General features: G+C 39.2%; 1 long non-coding RNA gene across 1 annotated transcript; it reads right to left on the bottom strand.

Moving 5' to 3' along the window:
• Nucleotides 1-8,140: 8,140 nt before the first annotated feature.
• LOC104169558 lies at nt 8,141-10,424 on the bottom strand. The gene is made up of 3 exons (XR_696525.1): nt 10,312-10,424; nt 8,545-8,721; nt 8,141-8,263 (listed from the first exon to the last, which is right to left on the bottom strand). It is a non-coding gene; the product is annotated as an uncharacterized LOC104169558 (long non-coding RNA).
• Between the last annotated feature and the right edge of the window lie 245 nt (nt 10,425-10,669).

A 10,669-nucleotide genomic window follows, 5' to 3' on the forward strand; every position in this document is an offset into this window, starting at 1 on the left:
TCGGGGTTTTATCCCCATCCCCCTTTGGATCTTGCACCAAAGCTGGTTTTGTTAGTCCATTATAGCCACATGATCTTAAAAATTTTATTTGTTGTGAGAAAACTATCCCCATTGTTGGGGTAATGGATTTTGTTCACACTCAGTGCAGCCAGTATAGTATTTCAACTTCATAAAGGCAGCGTCAGGATTGACAACAACAACAAAGGTAAATGCTACTGTTTCCTTGCAGAATTCTGAATGTTTGTGGTGCATATGAATCCCATTTTTACTTTTTTCCTGCAACCTAGACTGCTATTCCTTTTAATAGGAAAACTGTGTCAAATAGTTTTTTTACTACAGCAACTAGGGGTTCAGGCATTAAATGTTGCAAGATACAGAGTAAGAATCTTACATTAATCATTATCGGACTATTATTGCACAGACAGCAGCCAGCAGTCCTAGAAGTTACTACTACTTCTTCTACTAGAGACTCCAACATACCACACTAGGATGGATGGATGAGTGATCATGTGCGCACACCTCTTCGCTGCAGAGTCACGTGTCTCATTTAAACTGCGTCCAGCACTGGTTCAAACTAACACAGCTGACTCTACACTGAAGCAGACTACCAGAGCAGATGAGGAGAAATAGTCAAGCTGTTTCAGCAGTGTTTTTCTGACTGGTGCCTTAGCACCATGCAAAGATAAAAATCACTAAGCATGAAAAAATTCTGAGCTCCATAGGTGGGCATTTCTGAAGATCGGGACTGATAACAAAGGAAATGTCAACGAAAGTTTAGTAGGTGACAATGTGTCTCAATCATTTAAAATGAAGTTGAAAGCCATTCAAAACTAGCTGGCATTGCTTCAATGAAATAAGCCATTTCATGTATGTTTGCCAGCTGGTGGTCCAGTCAGAAACGCAGTTAGGACACGAAGAATACATGACAAAGCATTTATATAAAAGCATATTCTGCCATTAACTTAGCAGCCAAACAAAAAATTAGAACAATTCTTGCAAAACAGTCTGACATTCTGCTTTCTCACACACTCAAATAGTAGCTACGTACAGCATGCATTAATCTGCATTAACGGCACAGAAATCTGCTTAATATTGATTAAGCTTTCTTTACTATATCTACAGAACTTTAACTATAAAAGCACAATTGATATGATTAGCATCTTAAATCACTGCCATTTTTCCTTCATGTCAGCTGGCAGTTTCTGCCTAACCTGGAGTAAACTGAAGCTATTGCAGGAAAGCCAGATTTCTCAGCACATAATAATGCAAGACCACCGTTGCACATTGATCGCCACAGCAATTTTTTGGGTAGTTATATTAGGAGATTTCCTGCTATGATTGCTTATTTGCTACTCTAAGAAAACATTAAAAGAATTTCAGTGATCAAAGTAGTAAAGAACACTTTAGAGAAATCCTGCCTTTTCCTCAAAAAGGGTCCTTACCAATAGATAGATGCAGCAAATTGATTTTATAATCCATAGGATTCCCAAATGGTGGTTACTAGCCGGATCCAGCAAGTAGCTGCTCTTGTCCAAAGGCCATAAAGCAGCAGCACAGCCACACCATAATGGAAACTCTCCCTATGGTGCAGCTTCTCTTCAGTTTCAAGTGGCACCATCAGTAAGTACCAAAGTCTTTAAGGATTTGTGTACAAATAGTGACACAAAGCTGAGAATCCTAAATAGCATGCTGCATCTCTTCCATTAAAAAGGAAGTTTTAAAAGACAAGGTCTTACAGAATGAAAGCAAAACCTGACTGCTGTGTGACAGTCTTCAAAACTTACCTAGAGCAGTACCACACTCCTCATCATCTCTTGAGCAAGCACTGAAAACCTGGACCATGCCTTTGGCTAAGTGGTTCCTCTAAAGTTTTTTGTTCCATTTAAAAAAACCAAAAACCAGAAAGACAACCTCAGAACCCATGAGACTACTCTCTGAATGTGATTCTTAAGTGCTACATATTCAGCCTTTTTAAAATGTAAGGTAAAAGTATGCACTTCTTTTGTACAGATTTTATTGCATCACACAGGCTAATTCCCAAACACAAATCATTTGTCTTGGTCTACATTTAGTCACAAGATCAGGCCTTAAGCCTCAATATTTGACCACATATTTCAATTTTCATGTACAATACAAACTTCAAAGGCAAGTCATTTTCCCCATTGCTACAAATAAAATGCTACGTTTCTGTCCCAGCAGTTCTATGTGAATTTTCTGAGCTCTTCGCTTGGGAAGAGGTAAAATTCTTCATACATTTACAAAGCTGGCAGTCCCTTTTTTAGGATAAAAGGATCACTTAGAATTTTGCTTCCTGAGAACTACTGATGATAACTTATGCCCATACTATTTAATTGCAAGCCTGGGTCGAATAATCAGTCTACTGAGACTATGACAAACAATGAATCTAAACAACCAAATGTAAGTAGAATTAAAACAGGCTTATAAGTCAATAGATGCATTATCTCTACAGTCATGTGTTATCTGAACTATGTTTGATTTTCCTAAGAGATTAGAAACAAAATTTTGCTCGAGTTCTACGTTAAAAAAACGTCTGAAGTACGTAAAGCAGTTTCCACAGGAATACTAGTTCTGTGTGCTTGTGTAAGTGAAGACAGTTTAAAGAAGCAGTTAGCATCTATATTGAGCTACCTTCTAATAGGAAGACTGCTTGTTTTCGAAAAATCTTCACCAGAGTATCATCCAATTCAATTTCCTGTAGCTTAGAAATGAGCTGCTCCTCATTTCGACAAACCTTCTCTTGTGCATACAAGCCATCTGGCATTATTCGTTGCTGTCCCAGCCCTATCAATGCTACTTCCACAGCCAGCGTTAAGTAAGATTCCCCTTCTTCTAAGAACTTGTGCGCAGGCAGGTGCTGGTACTCCAGAGATTTGCATTGCCCCATGTTCTCTGTAAGGGGTGACACAGAAAAAAAACAAACCACACACACATCAGCAAATCAGTCTAACCCATAATCTGCCTATAACGCCACAAATGCTTCCTCTGTTAGTATGAATTTTTTTAAAGTGATTTAAATTACTAGTGCAATCTCAAAATCCAATGATCCAATCTAAAATATCCCATCCAATTCCACATGGCAGAAATACACAAAACAATTAGGTTTTAAATAACCCACTCAAGCAAAAATAAAAGTTTTCATTTTACACTGCACAATTTAGAGAAAGACAGTTTCTCCAGCTTTGCGTTAATGAAGCCAAAATTGGAAAGTCCATTTCAAATGTTTTTTTTCCCCCATCCATTTCTGTATCTCCTTAAAGCCTTGATGTATAAGAAGGAAAAGGTGATTATATACCTGTACAGATTTCGATTGAAGCTATTATGATTGTGCAAAGACAACAGGCCTGCGAACTTCACAACTTTAAAGCATCCTCTGTTTGCTAGTACTCTTTTCAGCTTTTTTTATTTGTTACAGTTGTATTTATGGTAAGAATGTACATTACTAACACTAGAAGTCCTACTTTTAGTAAAGGTTACATGTAAACTCCACACAGACCAAGACATAAATCGTTTTAAAGAGAACTACCAATTTATTTGGCACTTCAGACACACCGTATGACAAAACATTACCCCAACCTGTAGCAGTTTACAATCTGGGTACAAAAAGTTATAACAGACAGATGTAAGGAGATAGACAACTGCAGTAAATGGGAAGGCTGAATGTATATGGTAGATTCCATATGTGTGCGTAAGAGGAAGTTACTTTTCAACACACACTTTTTATTTCACGGGATTGTTTTGGGGTTTTTTGGTTGATTGTTGTGTTTTTTTCTTTTTTATAATTCCAAAGAAATGGACTTCTGATTTCTTTTAATTAAAAGTTGTTCCAGAAATGGTGGATACGGGATTAGGAATTTACTGAAGAAAATCTAATTGAATAAAAGGAGTTTTGAGGCAAAGTCCTAAGAAAATTGTGGATGTGCATATAAAAAAGCTGCACGCAGAGGGATGAATCCAGTTTCTCTCCACTCCGGTGGTGATACGAAGCTACTGCAGAGGTGGAAAGAGACTGAGAATAAGGAATTAACCAGTTAAGCTCCTGGGAAGCAAATACTGAAATTAAAATGGGCCTTCACATCCTATCCTAAATCATGTATCGATACTGCAACGTTATTTTCGAATTCATATCATTTCTAGACCATGTAGGTGATCAATTTTAAGCGTTTTGTCATAAATTTGAAGTATTATGTATAGTTGTAGCTAAGAAGTCCAGTAACATCCTGGGGCCGCCAACAGGTCAGGTGAGGTGATCTCTTCCCTCTGCTCAGCACTGGTGAGCCCACACCTGAAGTGTCATGTCCAGTTGTGGGCTCCCCAGTACATGGACATACTGCAGCAGATGCACTGCAGGGCTACAAAGACAACTGAAGGACTGCAGCACCTCTCATAACGAGAGCAAGACAGGTGGCATTATTTAGCCTGGAAAAGAGAAGGCTCAGGAAGATCTTACCAAAATGTATAAATATCTGATGGGAGAATGTAAAGTAGACAGTGCCAGACTCTTCTCAGTGGCATCCTGTGACAGGACAAGAGGCAATGGGCACAAACTGAAACACAGGAAATTCCATCTGAGCATAAGAAAACACTTTTTTACTCTGAGGGTGGTTGAACACTGCAAGAGGTTGCCCAGAGAGGTTGTACAGTGTTCATTCTTGGGAGTTATTCAAAACCCAACCCAACAGTCCTGGGCAACCTGCTCTAGGTGAACCTGCTCTGAGCAGACCAGGTGGACTAGATGATTTCCAGAGGTGCCTTCCAACCTCAGCAACTCTGTGATCTTGTGATTTCCTGCAACTTCTCAGAAAAAGGACAGAGCAATCTATGTGGAGAGGGGTCCTGCTATACAGTCTTATTGTGGTTTATTTCAAGTGTGAAATACAGAATTGCCTTCAAGAATGAGTAACTGGTAGTTTAAGTGCTTTCATATTTTACCTTGAACATTTTCTCTCCCTTGTGTTTTCCTAAGGAATGCAAATGTGAGTTGTTCTATGATAAAAAACCTGGTTTTGAAGCCGATTCAGAAAGGCAAGATAGAAAAATGCCTCCAGTAAATGAAGATGTATTAAAGATTGCTCCCTTTGCTTGGTCTTACCCATGAAGTCTGAGAATCCATGGAAGCTCTCATCATCAACCCTGCAGGCTTCCATCAGGCTACTGAAGAGGGTGCCAATGGGGTCCAAAGGGTGTCCCACCCAACCTTCAAGATTTGTTATTGAGGTTACTCCTCTGTGGAGAAGTTCTGTGACAGAAAAGACAGAGGGAGGAAGGAGGTAAAGAGAGCACGTTAGCCTCTCAAAACAATTCTAGAAGTAAAACTGATTAAAATGCTCCCAGTTCAGAATTCAAAGTATTTCCAGTAGCTTCTGCTTAGAAGGAGAAAATAGTTTATTTCAGGGTGAATTCATTGCCCTTTGTGAAAACGTTAAAAGAGGAAAAAAAGAAAAAGAACAAAGGCCAAACATTTTGAGCACTAGCAAAGCATATTATCAGTCAAAAAATTCAACTGCAGTGTCTTTTGAAAACTCTTACCCAATACCAGTAAGTCTTCTGAAGATATCTGCTGCAAAATTACAAAGACTTTTTTTGGTAAAATATTCATAACAGTTTCCTCACTCAAAAAGATGCAGTACCATATTTACATTTTAAGTTAAGCTGATGGCACTGAAATAAATTAAAATATTCTAAAACGTGTCAATTTCATAAATCAAATACGAGCTTATCCTGCATCTAAATATTTATTGAAGTAATAAACTCAGGATGACACTTCCTTTCCAAAAAAAAAAAGTTTAAATGAGGTATACAAGAAAAAAATTGTCCTTTAAGTGGATCAACTGCGTTTTTTGTCATTCTAAAATTTCAGTCAATAAATACCTTCGCAGATACCTTATTTTGTAGCCCTTACCCATCATTTGGTTAGAACATGAAAAAATTGTTCAGCACAGTGAACTGAAGGAAGTGTGGTTGTGGTAACAGATGTTGGAGATTCCCCAAATCACTTTTTTTACTAGAAGTCTTATGGCAACAGCTCCCCCTTGACTCCAACTCCCAACATTTTTCCTCCTAGACACACACACACATGACTGAACTATGAGAGATCAGACACATTACAGGTGACCATTTAAAAACCATATGAAAGCCATTATGGATGCTCTGTTTCTTTCTGAGTAACCATATGTATTATCACAACGCTTCTAAATTCTGCTTCTTGCCTATTTAAATGAAACACAGCCACACAGTCAAGAGGGTGGGGGTTTTTTTTAAAGAATCCACTGATATGTAACATGAAAAACAAAGTAAATCATCGTCTTCCTAACAAATACCATGTACTAAAGATGACAGACTTACAGGCAGAAGCAATTAATATTACCAGAAAGGATTAATCACAGTGACTTCTTACTGACTCACTTACGTTCTATTTATTCTATTGTGCCTACTTATGAGCTTCACTCGTGTCATACCAAACAAAGGCTTCAGTCCTCCAGTCATATAGACATGTAACTTTAAATCACACAAGTGGTTCCACGGACATCAGATCAGTCAGATGAATAAAAGCTAAGTATAAGCATGTGGTGTTTGCTGAACTAAAACCTAAAGGTGGGCTGTAGCTGCAGAATTCATCTGCTTACAGAGGCCAGCATATTTTGAGGTATTAGAAGAGTGTTTTTAAACAATTCCACACATAAGAGGAAAAAAATGAAAAAGCTGTGACAATATAGAAACAATGAACTTCCTTGTTTCGGGGTAGGATGGATCGCATTTCATATATTCAATTTTTTATTTACAATAGCATAATATTAGTTGGCAGCTACAGAAACTGCCCACAGGGAAAGGAACTTCACAGAAGTCTTGAATGTTTAGATACTGCGTTAGCAACTGGAATAGAAAAGAAGTAGTACCACGTCCAATACACTTGCAGCAGACACACCGACATAGGACCCTCCCTTCTTACCCCTGCAATCGCAGAAGCTAGAAAAGCTACAAAGTTTTTAAGGGAACACTTGTTAAGGAAAATTACATTACATGATAAAAAGACTTAGAAAATTCCCTGAAGTAATAGTAAGAAGTGCTTTTGAGTTTTGTTCAAATCTAGAATCCACAATAGTGCCCCAAAAAAACACCTTCCTTGGGTACCATGGGAAAAACAGAGGCACATAGGAACTGCCAACTAATTTTTTTTTTCAGACAGGTGTCTACCTTGTCTAATAGATGCTTATTTCTGGGAAAATATCTGCACACACACTTGAAATATTTACACATATGACTTCACACTAACCTACAACACATAAGTTACAAGTGATACTGAAGACCTAAAATAAAATTTGAATTAAGGGATTCTTGTAGCAGCTAAGAAAGTAATTTCAGTTTTTCCATGTGCATTATTTAACTACAAAGCCATCCTCTTCTTCCACTGTCTCTTCAAACTAACAAAGTTCAGTGCCAGATTATTTTGGGTAGCAAGGATCACATGGCATACAAACTGTACCTGAAGGAGAACGTTCCTTCAAAAAAAACAGGAGTCAGTGCTCAGAGGAACACCACAGAACATTTTCTAAAAACCAGTGTTCCAAAAACCGAAAAAAGTAATCCACCTCTATTCAGAAACACTAAAACTTTAAGCATTGTAAGAGACTCTTTTGGAACAAACTGAGAAATTTGATGACTTTCTGTAATGCAGACCGTGCCTCATTGTTACCCTCAATGGCAACTTTAGGCTTCCGTCTCAGAAATATACAGTTCAGCTAAATTATATGTCAGAGAAAAAAAATTTGTCACCTGACATGCCAAATGCAAAGCTGTTTAAAAGTCTGTAAGTTGCACAAGGTGAGTATTAGTACTGTGTAACCAAAACCCCTGATTGGGATACAGGCCCCACCATGCCAGACATACTGCAGAAGGCAGAACAGAGTCCTCGCCCTGCACAGTTCACAGCCCATCTTGACATCCAGAATGTGACATTACCACTATGATCCTTCAGACCGAACATTTAAAGTCATCTCTTTGACTTTAGTTTCAAAACCAGTTTTCTCAAACAACGTTCCAGACTGGTGTTAATTGTCACCTCACACATCCTTTGCCCTCCTCTCTTCCCCACATTTACCTTTCTTCTGAGCCCGGAACATTTCCAGCTGTTTCTGCTGCTGCCTTCTTAGTGTATTAACAATAGCTATTGCTAGCCTCAGTGCTTCTCGTGGATATCCATGAGATCGTAATGCGTCCACTCTCGCACAGGCTGTAGGAACATGTTCTAAAACGGAGAAGATAATTGAGAAATAGCAATGCTTCCATGTCTGCAATAGCCTGTTTTGCTAGCTTACTCAAAAGGGCTTTTTAGTTGGGGGTTTTTGTTGTTGTTTTTAAAACTATGCAATAGAGACTTCAAGAACTACTGCGCCAGCATTTCAAGGGAGCCTCTGTTCTTTTTGCCAGGCTTTTCATTCAGCTCCCCACCATCCCCCCCAAAATAATGCCATAGAAAATGAACAATGCAGCAAGTCATGGAAACGTCTTTCCGGTTTAGCCACTTACCATGCCAGAGGGGCCACCCCTGAGAGTCAAAGAGCAAGTTTTCAGTGTCGTCATGGTAACAGTAGTTGGTGTATAGGTCACTGCTGATAATGTGCTGTAAGTGGCTGTCCTGCCAGTGCAGATCGCATGCCTCAATGGCTCGAGTAAACACTGTCCGATGTGGCCTGTTCGATGAATCTGTCATTTTCACAAGTTCAGAAAGCTGCATCAGCTTTTGCTCAATTCATATGTGAATCAGTCATTCACTGTATTCTTGTCTTCTGCCTATTCACCAACCCCCAATGGGTAGCAACCTGCCTTGCCCCCCTCTGCACCATGCAGCCCGCAAATGACATTTCACATCCTATTATTACCCAACAGCTCAGAAAAAGTGTGTGCCATTCACTTTGCATTCAGAGAGAGAGATCTACAAACCAGCATGGCTGATGCTAAACAGGACTTTGCAGAGGGAACAGCTAGAGATGAAGGACATTCAACAGCATGTACAAATTCCCCTAAAAACAAACTAGAAAGTATATGGCACACAGCTACTCAAGCATCCCCAGCTTCTTTCTTCCTCAGACCCAGAGTAGCCAGGATGAGGGATGGATAAACACCACATGAAAGATTTTTAGTCGTTCTCTTTGAGAAGTGGCATTAACTTTGAGCACTATAGGTTTAAAGACAAAAAATATTATATACAAATACTGTAAAGCAAGTGAGGTACTGAGGCCATGGGACGGACATAATGCTTACTAGACACCTTCATATGCCAAAATCGCTCTGTTGACATGGCACTATGTCTATAAACATTGAGATGCCATGTCAGAGTTACGACTAGCCTGCCCAGGCTGGGCTGAACATCATGAGATACAGAAAGCTAGACACCTCTGTAGGGAGTTACATGCTGAATGACCTTCTGTTCCCAGCGAGCTGTGAGATCTAAAAATGAATGAAGTGTATTTCCTTCAGAGGTAATCTTCCAAGGAAAAGAAAGAAGGAAAAATTCATCCAAGTCCAAATCTGCCACCTCCCAAGCATTTAATTTTAACTTTATCATAATTATATGAAATATGTACCAAATACTGAAGGTTTTGAGGATTATGAGGGCTTTTTCCCAGCTAAATGTCCTGCATCTTCCTCAATTAGCAAAGCAGCCATCTTTGCTTGAAGAGGACTGGACAAGGCTTTTGTCAGATTTTATAATCACATTTTAGATTAGAAAGCATGATATCAAGTAAGAAAAGACACCTCCTCCAAGAGGGCAGTGTTGCCTCCACACCCCCTACACACCTGGCAATGCAGACTGCACATACAGAGCACATCCCACAGATAGCTGCTTTAGTTTCTCACACACTCAAGTTTAATGCAGTTGCAACACATCTCTCTTTAAATAGGTACCAAAGGCTTTGTAACTGCAAACAAAATAAAAACCCCAACACCAGAATGAATACAAGATTATAGTCAAGCAAAGAAACAACAGGTTTTTACATGGCATACTTCAAGGACATCCAATTTTCATGCAACACATTTAGAAGCATCAAGTGAAAAGTTAGAAGACCTAGCTAAACACAAACACTTGCTTTGAACACATTGCAGCCCCAGCACAAAATAAACCACCTATTTATCCTTTTTGCAAGGATAGTATTAGTGCAAACAATTTTGGTTGGTCAATCTTCACCAAGAAAGTTACTTGTCCCAGGAAAGAATGCTGAATTCTGCAAGGCTAGAGTATGTAAGACAGAGGTTATATTATATGTTGCAGTCAGTGCATATGTTTAGGCTCACCTTGGTTAGCATTTGCACCCTGAGGCAAAGCATTGGTTAAATTGGGCAGCTCGTTTCCATGGTTTCCATCTTCCCAGGGACAAACATCCACACTGTTCCATTTTTTCAGCTGTTTTAGCCAACTGGACTTCTGCTCCAACTTGCAGTGGGGATTTAAGACTATACACATCCACAGAGCACCTGATTTTAAAAAAATTGCTAAATTATGTTTTCTATTAAAATGCAGCAGCCAATGACTAATTGCAAACTTCTCTACTATAACACTTCTGCTCCCCTCAAAGGCTATACTGCTTGCTTTCCAGCTACGCCTAACACCAAGCAGACTGAACTCCCACCACAGGATCTGGGAGCTGGTGTG

This window comes from Cariama cristata, unplaced genomic scaffold, assembly GCF_000690535.1.
Source record: "Cariama cristata isolate BGI_N322 unplaced genomic scaffold, ASM69053v1 scaffold33791, whole genome shotgun sequence".
NCBI classification, from domain to species: domain Eukaryota; kingdom Metazoa; phylum Chordata; class Aves; order Cariamiformes; family Cariamidae; genus Cariama; species Cariama cristata.